At 33.1% G+C, this 10,000-nt stretch overlaps 2 protein-coding genes across 8 annotated transcripts in view; one reads left to right on the forward strand and one right to left on the reverse strand.

The window, feature by feature from the left end:
- The window catches only part of LOC122248746 (uncharacterized), a 27,235-nt gene extending 24,432 nt beyond the window's left edge, over nt 1–2,803 (reverse strand). Inside the window, exon 1 of the mRNA XM_086536213.1 lies at nt 2,536–2,803. The gene's annotated coding sequence lies outside the window, so the exon portion shown is untranslated. The remainder of the gene's footprint in view (nt 1–2,535) is intronic.
- A 371-nt stretch (nt 2,804–3,174) lies between these two features.
- LOC122267743 (uncharacterized) overlaps nt 3,175–10,000 on the forward strand; it is an 86,763-nt gene continuing 79,937 nt past the window's right edge. For 2 of the 7 annotated variants that reach the window (XM_086536208.1, XM_086536209.1), the window contains exon 1: nt 3,397–3,724. The gene's annotated coding sequence lies outside the window, so the exon portion shown is untranslated. Of the gene's footprint in view, nt 3,302–3,396; nt 3,725–3,783; nt 4,038–9,669 lie in introns of those variants that run through there. The other 5 variants (XM_086536204.1, XM_086536203.1, XM_086536206.1 and 2 more) reach the window with 4 other exon arrangements.

The following is a 10,000-nucleotide window of genomic DNA, read 5'->3' on the forward strand; positions in this document are numbered from 1 at the left end:
TTGGCATGTTTGAGCATTTATGTTCTTGAGGCATCTTAATCCTGAGCTGATTTGTTCCCCACTTACACTTGGATTCTAGATAAACTCGTAAAAACTTCGAGGATAATAGAATTAACCACACAAAAATATAACAGATCTAGTAATATGATAGACAAAAAATACTGATACTAAATAAATCTGAAATATGATTTACACTTCATCAACTTCTAAATTAATGAAAGCAAAATGATGCATAAAACGCTATCAGCAAAACATATATTTGAAGAGGATTACGTTGTTTACCAAAATGGTCAATGTTAGAGTTGATTATTATAATTTCCGTCGAATGTTAGAGTTGATTATTATAATTTCCGTCGAATGTTAGAGTTGATTATTATAATTTCTGTCATTGATTAAATATAAGGATCTACAATTACTATAAAGCCATATATGTAAATATTGATGACCTTAATCGGTGTCATGATGAGACAGGATTAGAATAGGAATGAGAGATGATGATAGCAAACGCAATTATACTAAAATACCACAACTAGCACTATTGATGATAATGACGGTTACAATGATCATAAGGATGATAAAAATGACATTACTCTAGGGATAACTTTTGACAGCAATATAATTACTAGAAATGATAACTGAAATATTACTCTTATAACCTTAATGTAGTAGTAGCAGTAGTAAATGTAGTGACCGGAATATCCCTTTCTCTTGGGTATCGACTAAACGGACTAGCGGCCGCCGATTCTCTTCAGAGCGCGACTCATTAAATTGAGCGCGGAATATTTAGAATGGATGTTCTACGTGACGTAGTAATTGTGGAAACCACTGGAACAAAAGCAGTAGTAACAGCAAAATGAGATTACTGAAAAAAGCGAATTGATATCGACACAATGATCATAAATTCCATAGTAATAGGCCTAATATTGACAAAACAATGAGAATGGCATTTATAATAGAGCCCATAAAACATAAAGTTTATAATAAATTGATAATGAATTCAATAACAGTAATTGCATTTATGATGATAATCATTATAATTGTTGTAGTAACAGTAGTAGTGAAGATACTAATTACCCAACGGTAGTACTGATAACACATATCATAACAGTAATAATTAAGGTTATGAAGATGATGGTGATTAATGAAATAATAATCATAATAATAATAATGAGTTCTAATTAAGAAAAAAATACTAACAAAAATAATCATGATCATTATAACTGGTCACTGTTAGAGCAATAACCATGATCATGATCATGTTAATAAAGAAAAATGATGTTAATTATGATAGTAATAACATACATAACAAATATACATCAATACTAATGTTGATACTGATACTGATTAATGTAACTGCAATTATATTCTTGATAATGATAATTGTGACGATCAAATAATAATTGTAATTACATCTAAAAAAACAATTACTACCAAATAACAATGAAAATTTATGACAAAAATTATAATAAAAATAATGATAATACAGATAATGACAGTGATAATAGTGATGGTAATAACACATAATTATGGTACTAACGGACCGATGATGATGATCACAATAACAAAAGTAAATATAAAACCAACTAAGATTATTAATATCTATACCAATGATAATGATAAAATATATAATGGTGATGATGCTAATGACAAACATAAATCTGGATAGTAATAATGACAACAGTCATTAAAGTATAAATGGCAACTAAAATAAGCTGTGTATATGACTCCAATAGCAATAAATATGATGATTATAAAACAACAACAAATATCATAATGAGTGTAATGTGGTTACAACAACAAAATTGATAATGATACCATTAATAAAAATGATGATAATAAGGATGACGATAAAAATGAAGTAAAAAACTACAACTGCAGCAGTGATACAATTTATAAAGATGATAATCATGATGATAATGATAAAGATATAAACATTAATTCAATGCTAACAGTGGTAATGATAATAACAATAATATAAATAATAACATCAATACCAATAGCAAGATCCAAAACAATATGGAAAAGAAAACAAGAGTGGTAATAATAATAAAAATGTTAAAATAAATATATCAGTGACAGTGACTGATTACCACAAAAACAATATTGTATGATAAAGTATAATGAAACACAATTTCTAAAAAATCGCATTAAACTATCTGTAAATAATAACCCTAAAAAGTAATGTAATAAGTCAATTCATAAGACTTCCTACACAAAACAATATGCAATGACAACACTGCAGAATATAATTACAAGTTAATTTTAAAGCTCAATGAGTCATCATGTGTTCTACCTATTCTTAAAACCAAAGATAACTCGTGTATGAAAACTTTTAACGGCAAGGTAACACCTGCACATACATACATATTTCTTGCGTGGATAACATAATTAATCAGTGTTGTTTTACTAAAATTACTCTGTCTGAAAGTGCCGCGTCTTGTGATTTCTCTGTTAAGATAAGTATATTGATAATCATTGATGGCATACAAGAAAAAAACCGTATTGTGAAGCGCCGTTAACAAATAACAATCACACCTTTATTCCATTTTCAAACTTGGCGGTCGCTCTGCATTCGTATCGACCGCTGGATGCATGTGAGGCGAGGTTGCACGTAAGCCTCTAGCAAATTACACCTTCAATCAGCGCCGTATTCTCCATCTCGTCATTCATTTTGAGCGACATGTTCGAGCTTAAAAGCATAAGGGATTTATTCTCAATGTCCTCTGAAAGTTTGACAAATGATTATTTCATATTAACTATATAAATGAACGTTATTTGGCATACTGCATGCGTGGGACAGGTAGAAAAGTTGTAAACAAGACCTAATAATACTTTACTATGTGCAAAGTAAAGTCTTCTAAATATATGCTTTCACCAGTACCTTCACAACAATAAACATCTGTAAACACGTGAAAAAAATTAGATATTTCAGTAGATAATAAACAAACCTCGACTAAGAAGGTGATACTAGTTCACCATGGAGAAAACTTCAAAAGAAATATTCGAAGTTAAGGGTACGATTACTAGCCATATCTATAGAATCGAAATCCTTATATTTCAAACTTTAGTAGGATTTAGTATCAAACAAAAAATATTATAAAGGATCAGAATCTCTATACACAAGAAGATTCTGTCGTCTATAGGCTTTCCTCCGACTCCGAGTACATTGTTGGAACCTCAACTAACAAAGACGCAATGAGTTCATTGACCGTCTCGAAAACATGTCATGAGTGGCTTTAGTGCGACTTTTGTGATATTTTCAGCGCCTCCGCTTAAAATACTGGGCGCATGTAGATTTAAGGTAAGTCGGCATGTTGTTGAAGTTCCGTAGAGTAAGTTAAAAGGGAAGGAATGCTGTAGAGATGTAGAGGGAAGTGTTTACAAACAAAAAGGTGTCAGTGTTTATTTGGGTTGAATGCGTCACCGAGAAGGAGAAACGCAGAATGTGAGGGCGATGCCAGTTTCGCAACAACCAATTTCAATTAAACATCGTCAGGTTGCCCACTGGTCATCTATGGAAAATACGTGTGCATAAGGCATATTAGTAGCAGTAGAGAGAGGTATAGAGGGGAGTTGGGGGGAGAGAGAAGCGGGAGGGAGGGAAATTATTGATTAAGTTGGCCGTGTAAGTGGGCCTGCTGCTGCCTGCCACAGCCAGCCAGCCAGCCGCTCCCCCGCTACCAGGCCTACCCTGCAACGCGCTGCAACACCATGCATCACACAGGTAGATTTCTTGCGTTCGCATTCTTAGTTTTGTGTTTGTAGCATGTCAGAGTGTACCCTGAAGGTGACAAGATAATAGTTTATCGAAGTTTAGTGTGATTAACGGAGGAAATAGGCCTATAATATGAGGATCGAGGAATGGCTCTCTCTGGTTGGAGTGGTGGCTATTGATTTTTAGGCATGTTGCATCCCTGGCGAGGCTCAGAACAAAGGGGAGGCTGAATGGTCCCTGGTCCTGCACAAACCATGTAGGACTGGGTGGAGAAGTATGTGCTCAACACAGCAGTGCATTATCAACTTTGGCTTTCTCAAAGGTGAGTTAAGATTTACCTTCCATAGGTCCTTTGAAACATGACACATGATCATAGGTTGGATAGGCCTGTTTTGTTGCCTTCTATAGGCATATGCTTATGGTGTTGCTAGGCCTCACACTAAGCCATCTCCTTACTGGGAAGTATGATACTTTGTGGCATTGGAAAAGAGTTTCAGTGACAGTGCGTGGATAACACATGGTTATGTTACTGTAAACAAAAGTATACAAATACTTCTAGAGGATGATCCAAACTCCATTAAAAATTGATGATTTCAAGTACTTTCTCTTGTTTAATTGAATTGCCTGGAAACAACTTATCAAAAAAGTTTGACAGTCTTATAGACATTTTATCATAACTTTTTAAAGGCTGAACAGAGAAGTGACAGTCCCTAGTAACTGAATGGTTCTGCATGATAAAGAGATTGACAGTTATGTCATGAATGGGATTGTATATTAGAACATCTTCTTTATAATTGAAACACTATTGAGTGTACAGGAATGAGTCAGCATTATATTAAAAAGTTTAAAAAGGTTTTAAAGAAGCCCTAAGATAGACTAGGGTGATATTTGTATGGGATCCAGGAAGAACAGACTTAGTAACTAGGGGCATTGACTAAGTCTAGAGATCTAAGAATTTTAAGGTTTCTAAGATCAGTGTTAATTTGATTTACATTTAATTATTGTACATTAACAACTTCATTATTATCTGCAACTTATTGCATTGACTTTTTTTTGGAGTTGGTTTGATATCCAGTTCTGTGCAGATGTATTCATATGATACTAATTTTGTTCCAGATATTGAAATGCATTTAGTGTTTTTTATTTCTTGCATATTTCTGATTAGTGGACAGTGTATCTTAGATAGTAGTTATTGAATAGAGGAATAGGTATATGATTCAAGATTTTAGTTCTGTTGTCACGTGCGGTACATGATAGACGTGATAACTTTCGAATATTATGAAACTTTTTTTGTTCATGACAATTGCTTTCTAACTAATTTAAAGTGAAATGTGGAATATCTAAGTAAGAAATTATTGTGATCTGAAGGACATTGCTATAGATGGCACTCTATTAGTGGGAAGTTGTTAGATCATTGAGTTTCTGTAGTTTAGTAAATGTAATATTTAGTTATTAACACGAGCATAATTTTATAGAAATTAGTATTATTTATGCAGAATAATGTTATTCTTGTTGGATACTATGAATATATTTTTTGAATTTTGAATTGATTCAGTTTGTTATAAATATTTGTGAATTATAGTTACAAATTAATTTGATTATAAAATCTGTTTGTGAGATGGGAAGTAAGATAAAAATCTCATTTGATATACTTATTGATATGACTAGTATTATTCCAGTACAAAGTTTGCTTTTCTGTAATGTAGTTCTTAGTGTCTAAAAATTTAGTTATGGTAATTTAATGACCTCACAGAAATCAGTTAAAGTCAGTATATGGGTTTAGTGCTGGGGAAGTGAGGAAATGTTATAAGTCAATTTTGGGTTGTGTATTTTTGATATTACAAAGGAAGAGGAGATACAAAGTAATAAATTAAAGGTTATCTTAAGTAGTGTTAAAAGGGCAAAAGATTGAGAGAATTAGGAGGAGGAATTCTGTGACCTTGGTTCAGTCCAAGGGCTGTGGAACAACCTTGAATTATGTCTTGAGAGGCATTGGGGGAATGTTGGATGTGGTGCCATAGAAGTCCATCAGTAGGTAGTATTGTTTATATATGTTGGTATATGCATCATTTGAATATAAGTAAATTTGATGAGCTGTGTCTTATTCATTTTACAGAATGGAATAATTCAGGAAATTATAACATTGAAAACTTCAAGTAGCATGTTTATATATTGAGTATTATTATTTGGTGAAAGATAGACCATTGAATTTTAATTTAATATATTTTGATGTTATGATTGATAATATGAAATTGAGTTTCAGTATTAAACATTTGATACAAAGTTTATTATCAGTCACTTGTTATATAGCATAGCTACTTTCACCCAGTCAGAATATGTTTATATCATTTATATTATTGTTATTAAAAAGCACAATTTTGAAGAAGATGAAAATGAAAGGAACATTATGATATTACGTTATTAAATTTTGAAATACATTTTTGCCATGGATTTCCTTATCTTTATTATCTTCTTTTTCATTGATTAATTGATTGAGTCTGGATGTGAACTAGGAAGAAGTTGGAAGGTTGACCTGTGAATCAAATAAGTTAAATTTTCAGTTTATTAAAATCACAATTTAAGTATAGTATATTCATCTCTGTCAGGTGTTATTCTATTCTAAAAGATTTCTTGGTTACAGAGTACCAATGTAATGATAATGTATATGATAAAAATGATTCGGTCAAAGAAGGGATTTATACTTGTACACTTGGAAATGCCAGTATCACTGTAAATCTAATGACAGACATGGGTGATTCCCTATCAAGAGATATTTGTTAGATTCTAATGGCTTCCGAAAAGAGGGTTATAAGGTTTTTTTAGCTGCATGTTTGCCACAAGTGTATTCTGCCATGGATAGTTTGTGACAATCACCGAATAGAATAGTGATATTTACAAAATTTTGATTGAGAGTCTTATCATAAATAAGAATTAGTAGCTGCCAATGTAAATTGAAATTCCACTATTATGGCTTTGTTGTTGTTGTTGTACAATTAAGAATACCTTTCAAGGCTAAGGGCTTGTTAGTAATTTATGAACTTGTTTTGATCTCGAGACTAGGATTTTGGGAATAATTTATTTATGAAATCTCTTTTGGAGAGTTGCCAATTAAGTGAGTGAATGAACACCCCTGCTGTTGAGGATTAGGTTTGTACATGGTTGGGGGGGGGGGGGGTATTTGTTTTTGAAATGTTGGGTGGGGGGGGTATAGGTATTTGTTTTTGAAATGTTTGTTTATTGTCTTGTTTAATTTGCTTCAGTTATGACACTGAAGATGTACCAAACACTTTTTGGCTTTTTGCTTCTTTAGGCCAAGAGTCTGAACAGTGTGTTTTGTATTTCATGCACTTGATACGGAAGAGAAAACATGTGCCACATTCATTTGGTGTAGATGTGGTAACTGTAATGACATATTAAATCGCCGTAAAATTCTTACGTTATGAAGGATGTAGATGTTTAACTAGTATCATGAGTGTTTTGGCACTGATTAAAAGTCAACGTGTTCCTTTAAAGTTTCAAACCTTCAATGATTCAAATCCTACAACTTGTGGTAGATGTATTCTGTTTATGCATAGCATATATAGGACCTGATTTACAACATTCTAAGGTAATTAAGGATAGAATTCACATAGACTTCCATGATTTTCTATTTTTGATCTGTTGAACAAACACTTTCACTTGTCTGTTAGTCTTTTTTTTACTTATTAATTTTATATATATTCTCTCAAATATTATAAAAAAGAGGAATTGAGTTAATGTCACAAGAGGGGAGAAATAGATACAAGTGAATTTCTCAGGAAGATGGTGAATATGTAACTTTTATGTATCTCTCTCTCTCTCTCTCTCTCTCTCTCTCTCCCTCTCTCTCTCTCTCTCTCTCTCTCTCTCTCTCTCTCTCTCTCTCTCTCTCTCTCTCTCTCTCTCTCTCTCTCTCTCTCTCTCTCTCTCATATGATTTGTTATATATTGCAGCCACTTTTTATTTTAGAAATGTGCTGAGCAGAACCATTCTGTCTCTGTTCTCTCTCTCTCTCTCTCTCATATGATTTGTTATATATTGCAGCCACTTTTTATTTTAGAAATGTGCTGAGCAGAACCACACTCTCTCTGTCTCTCTCTCTCTCTCTCTCTCTCTCTCTCTCTCTCTCTCTCTCTCTCTCTCTCTCTCTCTCTCTCTCTCTCTCTCTCTCTCTCTCTCTCTCTCTCTCTCTCTCTCTCTCTCTCTCTCTCTCTCTCTCTCTCTCTCTCTCTCTCTCATATGATTTCTTATATATTGTAGCCGCTTTTTTTATTTTAGGAATGTGATGAGCAGAACCATTCTGTTGTTTTACTATGATATAATACATATTGTCTTTATAGTAGACAATGGCAAGATTGATTTTGCTTTAGAGAAAAAAAACTTTGATATCTGTTTTGGATGCAGAGATAACCAATAATTTGTTAATATTTCATTGTGCTTTTGATATGATATTACTTAAATATGATTTGTATTTCTTTAAAAGAAAACAGGCATTTGTAGGACTTTTATCGCTTTTAATTCTACTTGAAAGAAATTTAACATAATCCCATAGAGAAAGTCAAACTAGGACCACAACACTGCCTCATTTTCCAGCATTCACTCAGAATGCCACTGTCTTTTATTAATCATTTTATTTGAAAATGATTCTATACTACTCGGACAAAAGTTTTTATCTGCTTGGCATTTTTACTTACTTGTTTATGAGATTGAATGTTGCTCTAAACTTAACCCTTTGATGATGGTGCGTCACACCCGTGTGACACGGCTAAATGGCCAATGACGGCGACGCACCAGTGTGACGTTCCTGATGCAATATTGCATAGGCCTGGCGTAGGGGGTTTCCACTTATCGCTGGGCCCGTCGGGATAGGGTTAATGTAGCTTGAAAAAGTTTCAGAAGGTACCTAGCACAAGCTTACATGTACCCCTGAAAATCTAGCAATACTATTCAGAGGCACTGGAAATTAAGTTTTTCATGTAGACGGCACCTGGTTGACAGAAAAAACAACTTTGATTCAGTAATTAAAAGGATGTTTTAAAATATCTATATCTGTGAAAATGAAGAGAATGTTATTTGTACAAACAATTGAAACATTTTGTGATGGTGAAAAATGAAAATACAAGTGGTGTTATATGGAATAAGTAGGATGCCTCAAGCATATATTAAATTGCTTTTTGGAAAGGAGAAAATAAAGATGTTGCAGATATTTTACACCAAGACCACTGAGTTAAGCATTTTTCAGGGTAACTTCTTTTTGCATTTTGGCATTTTTATAGAATGATAGCACAATTTGAGAATATAACCACACAAAGTCCATCCTTCTTCTATACCTGTTTTTTTTTCTACTACATGAGTGTTGGTCACCTATGATACACCCTCATCACTGTCTCTTTCACTTGTCAATTATTTCATCTTTTGTGCAGTCTGGCTACAACTTACACTTAGCATTTGTTATGTGCACACTCTTACCATTGTTAATATACTTTCATTGAAAAAATGTTTGACAATTTCATTATTTGATTTAATGGTAGTGATCTCCAATTGTAATTTGTCAGATATAGGGAAGGGGGCAATGCAGAGGAGTAAAGAAAAATATTATCAGTTGTGATACAAGTAGGTAGGACAGATACGTGGATTCTATTAATCTGAAAATAGGGTTTTTCTGGAGAATAAAATCAGATAATTGAATTACTTTTGCATGGTTGGATCATCAGTTTGTATGCCACATTTTTATTAGATTTCCATCATTTTTATTTACCAGAGAATGTGTTTGAGATTCAGAATTGAGACATAACAGTGCAAGTAGGTGTCTTCCTTTGTTTATAGTCTTGTTAACCTGTTTCAAATGTGGCTAACCAAAAGTTGTACCAGAAAAGTATTTTAGATAACCTTGGATTACATTGCCAAGGAATTATGTGATGGAGATACCAGTTTTGGATTAAGGATGGTTACATGCTAATTCTCTAAAGATATGCAGAATTAGAGACATAACCTTACTATAGTATTACAGTATGTGTATCAATCAGCTGAGGTTCAAGGGAAAGAAAAGAAAATGTTCAATAGAGGAATAATTGTCATCAGTAAATGGAAAGCATTATTAATAAGATAAAAAGTAAGAATGGCAAGGAGATAGAGAATGAGCTTCAAAAAAGGGCAACCCAAGGAATCCAGAAGTGTTGTGAGGCAGATTTCCCAAGAGAAAGTGACAAAAGGGATAGAAAGCTGGTCCTCTGGGTCTTGACAAAGGCAAAAAACAATCTTGTCGAA

This window comes from Penaeus japonicus, unplaced genomic scaffold (assembly GCF_977035675.1).
Source record: "Penaeus japonicus unplaced genomic scaffold, GWHDUDI00000001_assembly GWHDUDI00000004, whole genome shotgun sequence".
Classification (NCBI taxonomy): Eukaryota; Metazoa; Arthropoda; class Malacostraca; order Decapoda; family Penaeidae; genus Penaeus; species Penaeus japonicus.